This window comes from Oryctolagus cuniculus, chromosome 3 (assembly GCF_051225735.1).
Source record: "Oryctolagus cuniculus isolate XC-2025 breed Fujian yellow rabbit chromosome 3, ASM5122573v1, whole genome shotgun sequence".
NCBI classification, from domain to species: domain Eukaryota; kingdom Metazoa; phylum Chordata; class Mammalia; order Lagomorpha; family Leporidae; genus Oryctolagus; species Oryctolagus cuniculus.
Genome location: NC_142869.1, coordinates 24,910,934 through 24,926,197, shown reverse-complemented (window position 1 = coordinate 24,926,197; position 15,264 = coordinate 24,910,934). Strand labels below are relative to the sequence as shown.

Sequence of the window (15,264 nt, the reverse complement as noted above, 5' to 3'; positions counted from 1 at the left end):
GTTTCATGGGTCTCTAGTGAATGAATTTTCTCAAATTTATTATATTTTCACAATTTAAAAGATACCATCAACCCTTTAAATAACAGATAATTCTAGTGTTAATGAAGTTTTCCAGAGAAGAGAGACAATAAACTTTTTTATGAGGTGCACTGACATAAAGTAAAGATTACCAAATATAAAATGCAGCTAAAGAGAGACAATTATTGTGATTATTAATGTGAATACAGCTACAAATTCCTCTGTCTACAAGCTTGGGGGTGTAGATTGTGCTGAGGGAATGGAGTTCATATATATTGTTTAAGAGGTAACATTACACGGGGTCTAAGGCAGCCTTTGTCACTACATGAACCTTTCTACAAAGTGTATGAAGAGACTGAATAGACAAGAGTTTGATACCATCTCAGTTTAAGCCTTACTCTCAAGAGAATTTTCATATCGTTATCATGAAGAAACTTAAGGTTTTCAGAGATTGTGAATTTTGTAAGCAAAAAGAAAAGAGCAGCAGTTTAAAATAATTGTACCTCCTGACCAAGTGGGATTTGCTGTGAGTTTGTAAAGATAATACAATGTTAGACAATGTGTTAGTATAATTTATCTATGGCTAAATAGAGAAGAGAGAGCATATTATTTCTGTTTAAAGTAAGAACAGTAACTGTAAATCAGCAAATACTAGTGACAAAAACCTCTTAATAACACTGTATGGATAATTTTCATTTGATAAAATACATGTACCTCAGCCCAAAAGGTCAGAATCATACTTCTTAAGTAAACAATAAAGTTGCCTGACAAAATATGAGAAAGGATGCCCAAAACAAACCAAAACAAACAAAAAACTCTTAGGAATCGATAAGAAAAAAGACCTTGATTCTCTTTAAAAATTAGCAAATAACTTCAAAAAATATTTTACTGAAAATGAAGCAATAATGACTTTTAAACATAAAACTTTTCTCCAATCCGTTTATGAGGATAAATGCAATGAAAACTGATACTTTTTTTTAAACTTAGTAAACTGGCAAAATCCTAGCATTCAATAATCCAGTTTGTTGATAATACTATGGGAAATTGGCACTCTTTCATATTGCTGGTAGATCAATAAGTTTGGCCCAGCTCCATGGCATGAAATTTGACAATATGCTCATAAGTAAAAGTTAAAGTGCATATACTTTTGCTTCAGCAACTGTACATCTATTTGCAGATGTATTAAATAAAAATGATCAGTGTTGTTCATTTTCTCTATTATTCTTCCTTTTCTGATTAATCAGACATGAGAACAGAATTTGAGGAGGCAACCATAGATTCATATTTTCTTTTAATAAACATACTATTAATTGGTAATTAAGAGATTTCTTCCTGTAGTCAATGAAACATTTTATTGGATTATGATTTAATTAGCTTGCATTTTTATTGCTTACCTGATTTCTCCAATGGCGAATTAAAGGAAATCCTATAAAATTTTATATGTGCTTTTTTTCATAAATTGACAATGTAATTTTTTTTAAGATTTTATTTATTTGAACGGCAGAGAGAGAGAGAAAGAGGGGGGGAGAGAGAGAGAGAGAAAATTTTCCATCCGCTGGTTCACTCCTCAAGGGGCAACAAAAGGTCAGGGCTGAACAAGGCTGAAGCCATAAGCTTCATCTGGGTCTCCCACCTGCATAGCAGAAACCCAAGCACTTAGGCCATCTGCTTCTGTTTTTCCCAGGCTATGAGCATGGAGCAGGAAGGAAAGGAGAGCAGCTGAGACACAAGCCAGTGCTCACATGGGATGCCGGCATTACAGTCAGTGGCTTTACCTGCTATACCGTAACACTTGCCCAAAGTCTATATTCTTATTTAAATACAAGAAAAGGACACATTTGGTAGTGTTGGAGAAGTCTACCTACTAGCTATATTACTCTAATATGTATTATATTTTTTAAAAAATGGAGTATGGGAATAGAAGCAAACACAAACAGAAGTGAGCAGAAAATCAAAAAGCAACTCAGTAACATACAGGCATACCTCAGAGATATTGTGGGTTTGGTTCCAGACTACCACAATAAAATGAATATTAAAATAAAGAGATTATATGAAGTTTTTGATTTCCCAGTGTATACAAATGTTTTCAACAGTGAGCTTACGATGTTCAGGAAACTATGTTGTAAACAGATATACTGCCATCTAGACTTTGTTGTTCCATTTCTAGAGCACAGGTAGATTTAGTATGTATCTACTGAAATATTACAGGTCCTGGGATTTTCAGAATGTGAAATGAGTGTTGGCTTCAACTTCAGCTTACCAGCTGTTTAGCCTCTCACACAAGAGAGTCAGATTGGTCTTTGAAGATTAGAAGCCTGACATTGAATTCTCTTCTCTAGCAATGGAAGTCCTTCTTTTGGCACCTTCTTCCAACATAAGGTGTTCCCACTACATTGTGTTCAGTGTGGCCGCCTTCCTCAGTGATCTCAGCTAGATTTTGTGGATTACTTGCTGCAGCTTCCACATCAGCATGTACGGCTTGACCTTGTGCTTCTATGTCCTGGAGGTGACTTCCTTCCTCAAACCTGTTGAATCAATCTTGCTGGCTTCACCTCAGCTACCTCACCTCTCCTTGCATTAATCTTTGTGTTAAGGGAATTTTGCATTCCTAGTTTAATTATCCAGATAACTAAAATTTTGTTCATATCAGCACAAAACCAAAGGCTGTTTTGTTTTCTTAACATTGGTACATTCGTTGGGATAGTACTTTTAATTTCCTTTAAGAGCTTTATCTGTGCATTCACAACTTGGCTGTTTGGGTCAAGAGCCCTCACTTTCTGCCTATATGGGCTTTCACATGCCTGCCTCATTAAATTTAATCATTTCTAGCTTTTAGTTTAATGTGAGAGAGACACTTGAGTCTTCCTTCCCCTTGATCACTGAGAGGCCCTTATGGAGTTACTAACTGGCTTAAATTCAATGTTGTTGTGCCTTATGGGATATGAAGGCCTGAACTGAGGGAGAGAAAAAGAGGAATGGCCAGAAATTGAGCTACTGGACACGTAAAATTGATTAAATTTGCTGTCTTACATGGGGACTGTTTGTGCAGCCTCAAAACAATTAGAATAGTAACAGCAAAGATCACTGGATCTCTGGTTCACCATAATAGATTGTAATGATGAAAAAGTTAAACATATTACAAGATTATCAGATATGACACAGAGATGTGAAGTGGGCACATGCTGTTAGAAACATAGCACTTAAAGAGTTGCTTGATGAAGGATTATAAGGAACCCACAATTTGCAAAAACACAATATCTGTGAAGTGCAATAAAGCTAAGCACAATAAAACATGCATCTATATAATTAAGACAACATCTGAATATTTGATGAAAAATGTATATTACTGTAGAAATGTATTAGAAAATTCATCTTTTTTAAAAGATGAAATTACACTTCTACCTTATCCATTCTATGAAAATTAATTTCTGTTAAATAACTAAATTTAAAAAAAAAAACAAATTTTAAAAATAATGTAATCATCAATTCATTCAAAACATAGGGAAGGTCTTCCTAAGCTTAAAAGTAAAAGTAAATGAAGAACTTCTAAAAGGAAAAATTGACATGCCAAGTAAGTAACTTAATGTTATCTTTAAGTTGCTTAATATATCAAAATAACACAGTACATGATTTTGGAAAGGCAAAATGCAAAAGGTATTCTCTCATACTGCTAACAAGAATATAAATGATATCCTTTCTGCAGATCAGTGAGTCTGTAGAGTGCAATGACATTTTAGAAACCGATCAAGTAGAAATAAACAGATAAGAATATAAAAGTGTGTATGTAGAGATGTTTATTACAGTTGTTTTATAATAGCAAAAGTTTTAAAAATTTGAAACCTACATATTCAAAAATAAAGTGGTTGTTTAAAAATCTGACAGTACCTTTACATAGACTACCTTAAAAACTGCAAATAATATTATAGAAATAAATTAAAGACATCCCCCCCAAAAAGCCATGTATGTTCATGATATATTATTAGTTTTTTAGAGGCAATATATATTATTAGCTTATTTTTATCAAAAATAAAATATATGTATAGCGAACAGAGTGGAATAAAATATTTCAAAATGTTACTAGTATTGAACTCCAGATGATAGGTTAATACATAATTTTTACTTTCTTCTTTTTGCTAGCCATGTTTCCTAAATTTCCTATAACAAACCTTTATTTTCCTTATGATTAAAAATGACTAACAGAATATAGAAAAATTCATGACCAAGTTAATGTAAAAGTATCTTACTACCTTTATAATTTAATAATTAAATGATCAACGTGTCACTTATTATAATTGCATTGGTCTCTTGCTATAATTGGCACTCTATAAATTAATTAAACTAATAATTTGTAGCACTTGACTTTTTAACTCCTTTAGCTATGAGATTCTTTTTAAAGCATTTGGAAAGCTTCATTGCCCATTTTATGCATCTATTAGGGAAATTGCTAAAATAGTCACTGAAGTATATCCATTTACATTTTCTGGAACTATTTTGAAAAATCAGGCTTAATTGCATGCAAATCTTTCAACTTAATATCTTCTCATTTCATCTTAGGTACAGAATTAGTAAAAAGCATAACACAAACATAAAAAACACACACTGAAGATGAAAAATGTGCTGGCAACATGATGCATCCATTGGCTACAGAGCCCCTAGAGCGGTTCATGATGAAAGCATGCCCTATGAAAGGCAGTTTCAAAGTCTGTGTTTCACTGACTCCATAACTGAAGGTCAGAACTCCATCCTTAACAAAGTAGAAATCAAAACAGAGGAACCACAAATAGCAATTTTAATAAGCCACAAAGAATAACTTCCTATTTCTTTCATAAAGCTAAAATAAAAAACTCAAAAAAAGAAAGGAAATAGATATTTATGTACTCCTAGACCAACAAGATTCCCTTTTAATCCATCAGCAAATTAGATTTCAAAGACATTATTTTATAATGTTGACTTAATGAAAATTAATATCACGTTCATCACATTTATTTCATAATTATCAGGGCTGCCTGTTCTTTTAGAAAATGTAGAGAGAAAAGCCAACAAGTGCAAAAATTTGAACTTTTTCTCTTTTTCTCCTTAACATAGGTGAAATGTTTAGGAAGTTTCTTTTTCCCCACTTAAGCATTTGTAATGATGCGACCAGTCTTCCCTGAAAGCACACACCCTCTCCCTTTACAGCAGATGGGTTAGGAAGTTGCACTCACTGTGAGAGCCATTTAGTTCTTTACTATTCAGGGTGTTTTAAAGACATTCGAATACACATAGATTCACTGTGTTACATCTAAACATTCACAAAAGCTTGAAGCTAAACTGCCTTAAAAATGATAGCTGGGCATATTGTTAAATGTGCCTCCCCCCACCCCCACCCCCGCCCCGCCCATTGCAGAGGACCAAGCACTTGAGCTATCCTCCACGGCTTTCCCAGGGGCACTAGCAGGGAGCTGGATTAGAAGTGGAGTAGCTGGGACTTGAACAGGTGCCCACATGGGACGCCAGCACTGCAGGCGGAGGCTTAACTCTTTATGCCACAGTGTTGGCCTGTGGTCTCTTTTTAATTATTTTTTTAAATACCATATTGCTGTCTTTTATAATTACAGACTAATTTCTAATAGATCACTTCCAATAACTATGCATGGTAGAGAATGGGTGACTGGGATACAGTTTCAGAAGTAACTAAAGGATAGAGTCTGACTGGGAAGTTAAGATATTTAGCCTTGCGAAGATTCAGGAACACCTAGAAATAAACCCATCTTCCTAGGGAAGCTCATAGCACTGGCTCTGGGAGAGTCTCACTGAGGGTACTGTGCAGTCTCAGGAGTGGTGAGTCACCCATCTGGAATGACTCCTACCTCTCCCTTCCACAGCCCAAATATTCATGTGTCTCTCAAAGGCACCCAGAGACCAAGTGGTTACTGCTCATGCAGAAGACACAAATTAAAGCAGAAAGTCTTGCTTCTTGTAAACCTTTCTGTTGTAGATGCATTAGAACTCTCCCTCACTTCGCTTCAGCTTTGCCATGTAGGGGCCCCAGGCTATTCGAACTAGTGGAGTCCCAGAGCAAGCTGCATCCCATCACCACACCATCATTCTCCACCACTATTTAGCCTAAACCTTGTGCTATCAGACAAAAACAAAAACAAAGCTGTAATGTACTGCCTGTCATTAAATGAGTTTATGAATACCTTCAAAACACTCAGGCAAGATGGGCCTAGAAGGCCCTTAGCATGATATCCCTATATCGTCCTTGGAAGTCACGCACACTGGGAGCAAGAGTCTCTAATGGGCGTATCTTTAGCGCACACATTCTAACACTTCCCTTCTTACAAATAAGATCAAACCTTCTTGGGCCTCCACAGCCCCAAGCTTTTCTTTCCATTTCATACAATAAGCTTTCATGTGAAGATCATCAGATGCATTGCGTGGAGACGAAGAAGGTTATTCTTAAGAGATATCTTTCCTAGTTAATTGTGATTCAGTTTACCACAAAGATTGGCCAGCATGCATTAACTGATGGATCACATAGCAGGGAGATCTAAAGACATAGGCTGATGGTCATAGAAAACTGAGTGCAGCTTGAAGTTTTCCAGTTTCATAATCTCATCGTGGGCATGCAAAGCTTCTGTTTGTTGAGAACAGACTTCCTGTAATGGGTGTTCCCTTTTAGTGCTTACCTAATGTCATAATTAGCAACTGTTATTCCTCTTTTCATTTTATCTTATTCAATCGAAAGGAGAGAAGAGGGTGAGAGAGAAAATGATGGGGAAGAGCAGAAAGAAGGCATGAGTGAGCAAGCTCTCCTCAGCTGGTTCTCTCTCAAAATGCTTTTGAAAGCTAGTGCTGGGCCAGGCCAAAGCCAGGAGCCAGAAACTCAATCTAGTTCTCCCATCTGGGTGGCAGGAATGCTTGAGACATCACTACTGCCTCCTATGCTGTATATTAGCAGAAACCTGGAATCAGCAGCAGAGCCAGGACTCAAACCCATTCTCTATATGGGGTATGGATATTCAAAGCAGTATGTTGGCCGGCACCGCGGCTCACTAGGCTAATCCTCCGCCTTGCGGCACCGGCACACTGGGTTCTAGTCCCGGTTGGGGCACCGGATTCTGTCCTGGTTGCCCCTCTTCCAGGCCAGCTCTCTGCTGTGGCCAGGGAGTGCAGTGGAGGATGGCCCAAGTGCTTGGGCCCTGCACCCCATGGGAGACCAGGATAAGTACCTGGCTCCTGCCATCAGATCGGCACAGTATGCCGGTTGCAGTGCGCTGGCCACGGCGGCCATTGGAGGGTGAACCAATGGCAAAGGAAGACCTTTCTCTCTGTCTCTCTCACTGTCCACTCTGCCTGTCCAAAAATAAATAAATAAAAAATTTAAAAAAAAGCAGTATGTTAAACTCTATGCCAAATGCCCCCCAGTATTATTCTTACTAACATTTTATTTAACTGTAAAGTTTAAGTATGTTATTTCCTAAAAACCATCTAGAATATAAAAGCACTTGATAAGTGAGAGCTATGGTTATTCTTTGTATTAATTAGATTAATTTTCATTAGAACAGTCATTAAGAAAACATCTTAAAAAGGGGCACTGTTTCCCTCAGCATTGCCATTAGCTGATGCCCCTTTCTATTCCAGCCTTCCAGAATTCCCTTACACGACTCATCCTACAGGCACCAGCCAGATGTCTCTTCTGTGGGCGAGCTCAAGAATGCTCACAAAAAATGTTACTAAGATGGTAGTTTTAATACTGCATGTCCCAGCAATTTCTCTCAGATCTGTACAGCCATCAATTATGAAAATGTTAGAAGTTAAAGGATCATTCGTAAGAGAGTACTTAAGAATGTGTGTGAGCATTTGGGTACTTACTGCAGTAGGCTATCGGGAGCACCATTTTGATGAGTTGAACAGCTTTTCAGTTTTTCTCAGATAATGCTGCATAAGAGGCCAATTGAGCTTTTTATTTAAGAAGAAAGTGTTCACATAGCCATAAGCATTAACCAAATCTGTGGTTTGAAAATTGGTAAAACTGACTGAATGTGAAGACACACATTCAGAAAACGTGCCTTGATATCAGGATAGAGGGAGACGCTCTCATTATGGGGAATAATGTTTAATTCTAAAAATCAAATTATGCAACTGGGAAATGCATCAAAACATGTCATAAAACAAGGACAAAGAAAACGTGCTAACCAATACCTCCTCTGGCATAAACTGATTGGGAAGCCTCCAAGGATTGCCCTGGCTCAGGCAGGAAGCCCTTACTGTAAGACCTCTGATATTTAAATGTTGCTCTGAGCTGCTTCAAATCAATCCATCACAAATGTTAAACCTTTTTTTTTTTTTGAAACTATTTATGGTTGGATGCCCCTCAACTGAGAAAAGAGAACTAGGAAGTCCCTGCAAGCATGCTTGTCTTGCTTACTGGTGCTTCGTTTGTGAAAGGCGACAGCCCAGAGCAATCGTAACTGCTCCTGCTCATCCGGGGAGATACCCAGCCAACCCTGAGTCCTTTCTTTCACCTGTTAACTTTGTGTTTTTGCAGAAAGGGCTATAAAGCAACACACCTGTCTTCTGCAAGACTAAGCTCAGTTACTTTCCAACGTTGTTAAATAACAAAATAGTGAGCAGTGTTGTATCCAAATCTTGAAAACCTCCCAGCTCTAGCTTTCTGTGTCGGAATTTAAAATAGGGGCAAGACACAGTGTGCTAGGGACTGATATCATATGCTTAAGGTATTGGGTGCTTGGTGTCTATGTTTTTTCTGGCTTGATTGAGGATTTCCTTGATTTGAGAATGGAGAAAGATGAGAATGAAGAGCAACACAGGAGGAAAGCTGCAGGGAGGTGAGGAAGACGTGGGCTTTGCAAGCCAGAATTCCTGCAGGTGAAAATTTAATTGGATTCTGGATTAATTCCTGGTAACAGCAGTAATCATGTTTTGGGGCTGAGTGAACTATCAGCCATCTGAGAACTGGAAACCTACTCAGTCCTACAGAATGGTGCTCCTTCTAACACTTACACACTCACATGCATTCATAAATATTCTCGTCCTTCTTATCTCCTTCATTTCCACAATTTTCATAATTAATGTCACTACAAATTTGTTGGAAATATCTAGGACACGAGGTACTTAAGACACCAACTCAGTAACATATTTCCTCAATGTCGAGCATTCTTGAGCTTCTCAGATGACTAAGTGATAAAATACAGGCCCAATTAGTTTGAATGTGGAGCACAACACATCCTGCATGACAGGGAGACAGCAGGAAAGCACTGGGCCAGGGAAGCAACACCTGGCTAGGTGCCTGCAGGATGAGTCAGGGACAGTGAATTCTGGGAGGCTGGAATGCGAAGTGGTGTCAGCCAATGGCACATGCTGAGAGAAACAGTTGCTCTTTTGAAGTGCCTTCTAAATAACTGGTCTAATGGTGATCATTCATCCAACCACTGCAAGAGTAACTCTAGTTCGCATAAATTAACCTCTTAGGTGTAATAGGTCCTTTGTAGGCATCAATATATTTAACCTTTACAACAATCCTGTAAGGAGGCAATAGCTGTAATTACTAAGTTGCAGAGTGGAGGGCATCGAAACTTAACTGAAGTAAGTTGCACTTGGATATGTGGTTGAGATTTGAACCCTGCTCTATCAAAATTCAAAGCTCATGTTCTTAACCAGTGATTTGCAACGTGTAGCGCCAGCTCAGCAGCATCAGAAGTGTCTGTGGATGGTCAGAATTCAGGTTTATGAATCCATCTCAAATCTACTGAATGAGACATTCCGGAGGAGGGACCAGCATTCTGTATCTTCAGATGCCCTCTAGGTATTGTGTGATGTTCCAAGTTTGAGAACCACGCTTGCTTTCATGTCTTTATTAGGAAGTATGTTCTCTTTCAAATGAAGGATAAGTGTAGAGGAGAAAAGCAAAAGTTGAAATAATTACCATCCAGTAACTACTCAAGTCAAAGTTGTACTAGGACAAGAGGCAAATCAAAGCTGGACAGAAAAACTAAGACCACAAAATGCCCTGGAGTCAAAACATTGTCCTGGAGAGGATCTTGGAAACCTCAGAGCCTAGAAAAAGGTATTCAGGTTAGGCTGTCAGGAGTGGTTGTTTTCAATGGTCATGGTATTTCTTAAGAACAAAGCTGTAATAATTGAAAGTTAAATTCAATTGATTGTTTTAAAGGCAGCAAAAGTCATTACAGAAAGCACAATCATGAAAGAAAGGCATGAGAAATGAGCATATTCACTGCTACTCCATTCCTTATTCAAGGGGGTTTTCTTCACTGATGTATGGTAAATAAGTGATTATTCCAAGTGGATTCTTTCTGGATTTAAGACACAATAACTGTTGACATTTTATATATCATAGTTGTATTTAAGAACATTTCAAAGAGTCTTGTTGACATAAAGTGACATAAATTAGACTACAAATTTAAAATATACAACTAGTGTGTTGATATATATGTACCTGAGAAACCATTACCATAATCAAGATATGACATTCCCAGAACAATTCTCAAATCCTTTTATAATACCACTCTCCAGCCTGTCTTTGCCCCATCCCATTTCAGGCCGGCAATTATACATCAATTTGCAATTCCTATCACTTTGTATAAATGGATCATTTGATATCCACACTCTTTTTGTCTTACTCTTGCACTCAACATTTTACTATTATTTTGAAATTCATTGGTGTTGTAGGAGTATCAATAGTTTATATACTCATATCACCATATACTTTACTTGATAGATAATTGGATTGTTTCTGGATTTAACAATTATAAAGCTATTAAATATTCTTACATAAGTTTTTGTATGTGTATAGGCTTGATTTTATTTTGGTTCTGAAAATACCTAAAGGTAGAATGTTGAATCATATGGTAGGAATATATTTAACTTGTTTTTTAAATGTTGCACTATTTCAAAGTAGCTGTACCACTTCAAATCCCCATCTAAATATTTGAGATGGCCAGTTCCTCCACACCAGGCTTTGGGATCAACTGTCCTGCTTAATTTTAGTTATTTTGGTTAAAATGTATTTATGTTGCATTGTGGTGTTAAATTGCATTTCCAAAATGACTGTTAATGTTGTTAATCTTTTCATATGCTGATTTTCCATCTGTACATCTTTTTTGGTGAGCTATCTTTTCAAATCATTAGCTCATTTTTTGAGTTGTTTTCTTATTACTAAGTTTACAGAGTTCTCTATATATCTAGAGACAAGTCCTTTATTGCATATGTGTTTTGCAGCTATTTTCCACCTATCTGTGTTGTGTCTTTTCACCCCATTTAATAACAATGTCCTTGGAAGAGCAGAGTTTTTTTTATTATTATGTAGTCCAATTTATCAATGTTTTCTTTTCTGAATTATACTTTTACTATAAGCAAGAAATTTTGATCTAACCATAGGTCAAAAAGTATTTTTCTATGATTTCTCTTAAGTATTTTAGCTTTAGGTTTTATATTTATACCTGTGATCCATTTTGAGTATTGTGTGAATATAATGCATAGAATGAGTTAAAATTTTTCCTTTTCAAAAAGTAGGAATATCCAGTTATAGCACCATTTGTTGAGAAGACAATTCTTTCTCTACTGAATTACATTTTTAAATTAGTTTTTCATGTATGAACTATTATATTTATAATTAAATGTAAATTTTATCATGAATAATGTACATTTCATTACACATTTCTGTTTTTTTCTGAAATCCCTATCCAACTGAAGTTGTTTTAACTATTTTTTAAAATTGCTTTTATTAATTTAAAGGGAACAAATTTCATGCATTTCATATATACATTTTTAAGAGCATTGAGCCGGCACCGTGGCTCAATAGGCTAATCCTCCACCTTGCGGCGCCGGCACACCGGGTTCTAGTCCCGGTCGGGGCGCCGGATTCTGTCCCGGTTGCCCCTCTTCCAGGCCAGCTCTCTGCTATGGCCAGGGAGTGCAGTGGAGGATGGCCCAGGTGCTTGGGCCCTGCACCCCATGGGAGACCAGGAAAAGCACCTGGCTCCTGGCTCCTGCCAGGATCAGCGCGGTGCGCCGGCTGCAGCGGCGGCCATTGGAGGGTGAACCAGTGGCAAAGGAAGACCTTTCTCTCTCTGTCTCTCTCTCTCACTGTCCACTCTGCCTGTAAAAAAAAAAAAATAAAAAAATAAAAAAAAAAAAAAAAAAAGAGCATAATTATATTTCCCACCCCCACCTTCTCTTCTCATTCTTACTCTTCAACCTACTTCCTTCCTTTCTTTTAATTTTTATGGTGACATACTTTTAATTTACTTTATAATTAAAAGTTTAACACAACCTACTAAATAAAGTTTTTTTTTGACAGGCAGAGTTAGACAGTGAGAGAGAGAAAGGTCTTCCTTCCATTGGTTCAACCCCCAAATGGCCACTACGGCTGGCACTGCGCCGATCTGAAGCAAGGAGCCAGGTGCTTCCTCCTGGTCTCCCATGCAGGTGCAGGGGCCCAAGCACCTGGGCCATCCTCCACTGCCCTCCCGGGCCACAGCAGAGAGCTGGACTGGAAGATGAGCAATTGGGACTAGAACCCAGCACCCATATGGGATGCCAGTGCTGCAGGTGGAGGATTAACCAAGTGAGCCATGGTGCTGGCCCCCTAAATAAAGATTTTAACAAGTAATAATTAGAAGAAAACATTGTTCCTCAAGAGTGTGAACAAGGGCCATAAAAACAAAAATCAAATCTGAGATTGTCAATTTCACTCATATACAATATATTTTTCTGTACTCTATAAATTACCACAAATCAGGGAAAATATAGGATATTTGTCTTTTTGGGACTGGCTTATTACACTAAGCATAATGGCCTCCAACGGCATTTTTTTAACAAAAGATAGGATTTCATTATTTTTCAAGGCTGAGGTAATATTCTGTTGTGTATATATAACACAAATTCTTAATCCAGTCATCAGTTGATGGACATCTGGGTTGATTCGATATCTTAGCTATTGTGAGTCGAGCTGCTAAAATATGGTGGTGCGGATAACTTTCATATATTATTTCATCTGGGTAAATTCTAGGAGTGTAATGGCTGGGTCATATGGTAGGTCTGTTTTCAGATATCTGAGGATTTCCATAATGCCATCCATAATGGTTGTAGTAATTTACATTCCCGCCAAAAGCATATTAGGGTACCACTTTTCCCAGATCCTCACCAGCATCTGTTATTCTTTGATTCTTGGATAAGAGCCATTCTAACTTGGATGAGGTGAAATCCCATTGTCATTTTTTGTCTCTCCCTGATAGCCAGTGATCCTGATCTTTTCACGTGTGTGTTGGCCATTCGTATTTCATGCTTAAAAAAATTCCTGTTCATACCCTTAGCCCATTTCTTCACTGGATTGCTTGTTTTGATGTTGTTGAGCTTCTTGAGATCCTTATATATTCTGGTGTTAAACCTTTATCAGATGCATAATTTACAAATATTTTCTCCTAGTCTGCTGGTTGCCTCTTAACTTTGTTGTGTGTTTACTTTATTGTGCAGAAGCCTCTTAGCTTGTGCTTTTGGGGTCTCATCTAGGAATTCTTTCCTATGCCAAGTCTTTCATGTCTTGCCAAGCAAGTTTCCCTCTAGTACTTTGATGGTTTCAAGTCTTAGATTTATATCCCTGATTCATTGTGAGTTGATTTTTGTATATAAGGTATAGATAGTGAGCTTGTTTCATACTTAAGCATGCAGAGATACAATTTTGCCAGCATTATCTGTTGAAGAGACTGTACTTACACCAGTGAGTGATTTTAGCTCATTTGTCAAGTATTAGCTGGTTGTAGATGTATGGATTAATCTCTGGGGTTTATATTCTGTTAAATTTGTCCACATGTCTACTCTTGTGCCAGTATTATACTGTTATGATTATAGCTACCCTGTAATATGTCTTGAAGTCTAGTATTGAGATGCCTCCAGCTTTAGTTTTATTGTTTAGGATTGCTTTAACTATTCAGGTTCTCTTGTGATTCCATATGAATTTTAGGGATGTTTATTTCAAGATCTGAGAATCTCTGTGGTATCTTGATTAGGAATTCATTGAATTGCTTCAAGTAGTGTGGACATTTTGATGACATTTATTATTCCAAATTATGAACATGAATGATTTTCCAATTTTTATGAGTTTCTTTTTTTATAAATGTTTTGTAATTTTCATTATAGAGCTTTTACACATCCTTAGTTATATTTATCCTAAGGTATTTAGTTTTTTTGTACTGATTATGAATGGAACAGATTTTTTTTAAAGATTTATTTGTTTATTTGAAAGGCAGAGTTACAGAGAGGCATGAAAAAGAATTTGTAAGATCTGTCCCATTCAAAGCATAGCTTGTTTTACAAAGCTTTTTGATTTTTGTGTGTTGATTTTGTATCCTGCAAATTTACCAAACTCTCAGAGAGTTTCAATAATATCTTAGTGGAATCTTTCAGTTCCCCTTCTTTTAGGATCATATCATCTACAAACAGGAATAATTTAAACTACTCCTTAATCATCTGTACCCATTTGATTTCTTTTCTTGTCTAATGGCTCTGGCTAAAACTTCTAGGACTATATTGAAAAGTAATGGTGAAAGTGGGCATACTTGGCTGGTTCTAGCCCTTAGTGAAAATGCTTCTAGTATTTTTCCATTCAATATGATGCTTGGTGTGGGTTGGTCATATATTGTCTTGAGGAATGTTCCTTCTATATTCGATTTGCTTAAGGTTTTCATAATGAAAGGATGTCGTATTTTATCGAATGCTCTCTCTGCATCTCTTGAGATAACGATATGGTTTTGTTCTTCAATTGGTAATTTCTCTCTTGTTTTTTCCTGCTAATGATTACTAGGGATTTATCAATTTTACTTTCTCAAAGAATCAACTTTGCTTTTTTTTTAATCTTTTTCTATCATTCTTGGTTTTCCATTTTATTGACGTCTGTTCTGGTCTCTATTTCCTTTCTTCTACTTTAGCTTCAATTTGCCCTTCTCTTTCCAATTTCTTTAGGTAGTATAGATCATAGTTAATTTGAAAAATTTTTATCATTCTTAAAAGACGTTTATTTGAAAGACAGAGGGACAAAGAGAAAGACAGATATAGAAAGCACCTATTCACTGATTTATTCCACTACATACTTGCAATGACCGGGGCTGGGCCAGGTGGAAGCTAGGAGCTGGGAATTCAGTCCGAGCGCCTCATGTTGGTGGCAGGAACCCAGGTACTTGAGCCAGTAGTGCAGCTTCTCAGGGGGTGCAGGAGTAGGAATAT

General features: G+C 37.1%; 1 protein-coding gene and 1 long non-coding RNA gene across 6 annotated transcripts in view; one reads left to right on the top strand and one right to left on the bottom strand.

Moving 5' to 3' along the window:
• Positions 1 to 15,264, top strand: part of VWC2L (von Willebrand factor C domain containing 2 like) — a 165,547-nt gene that overhangs the window by 35,407 nt on the left and 114,876 nt on the right. The window lies entirely within an intron of this gene.
• Positions 1 to 15,264, bottom strand: part of LOC149127288 (uncharacterized) — a 150,678-nt gene that overhangs the window by 71,896 nt on the left and 63,518 nt on the right. The gene's annotated exons all lie outside the window — the stretch shown is intronic.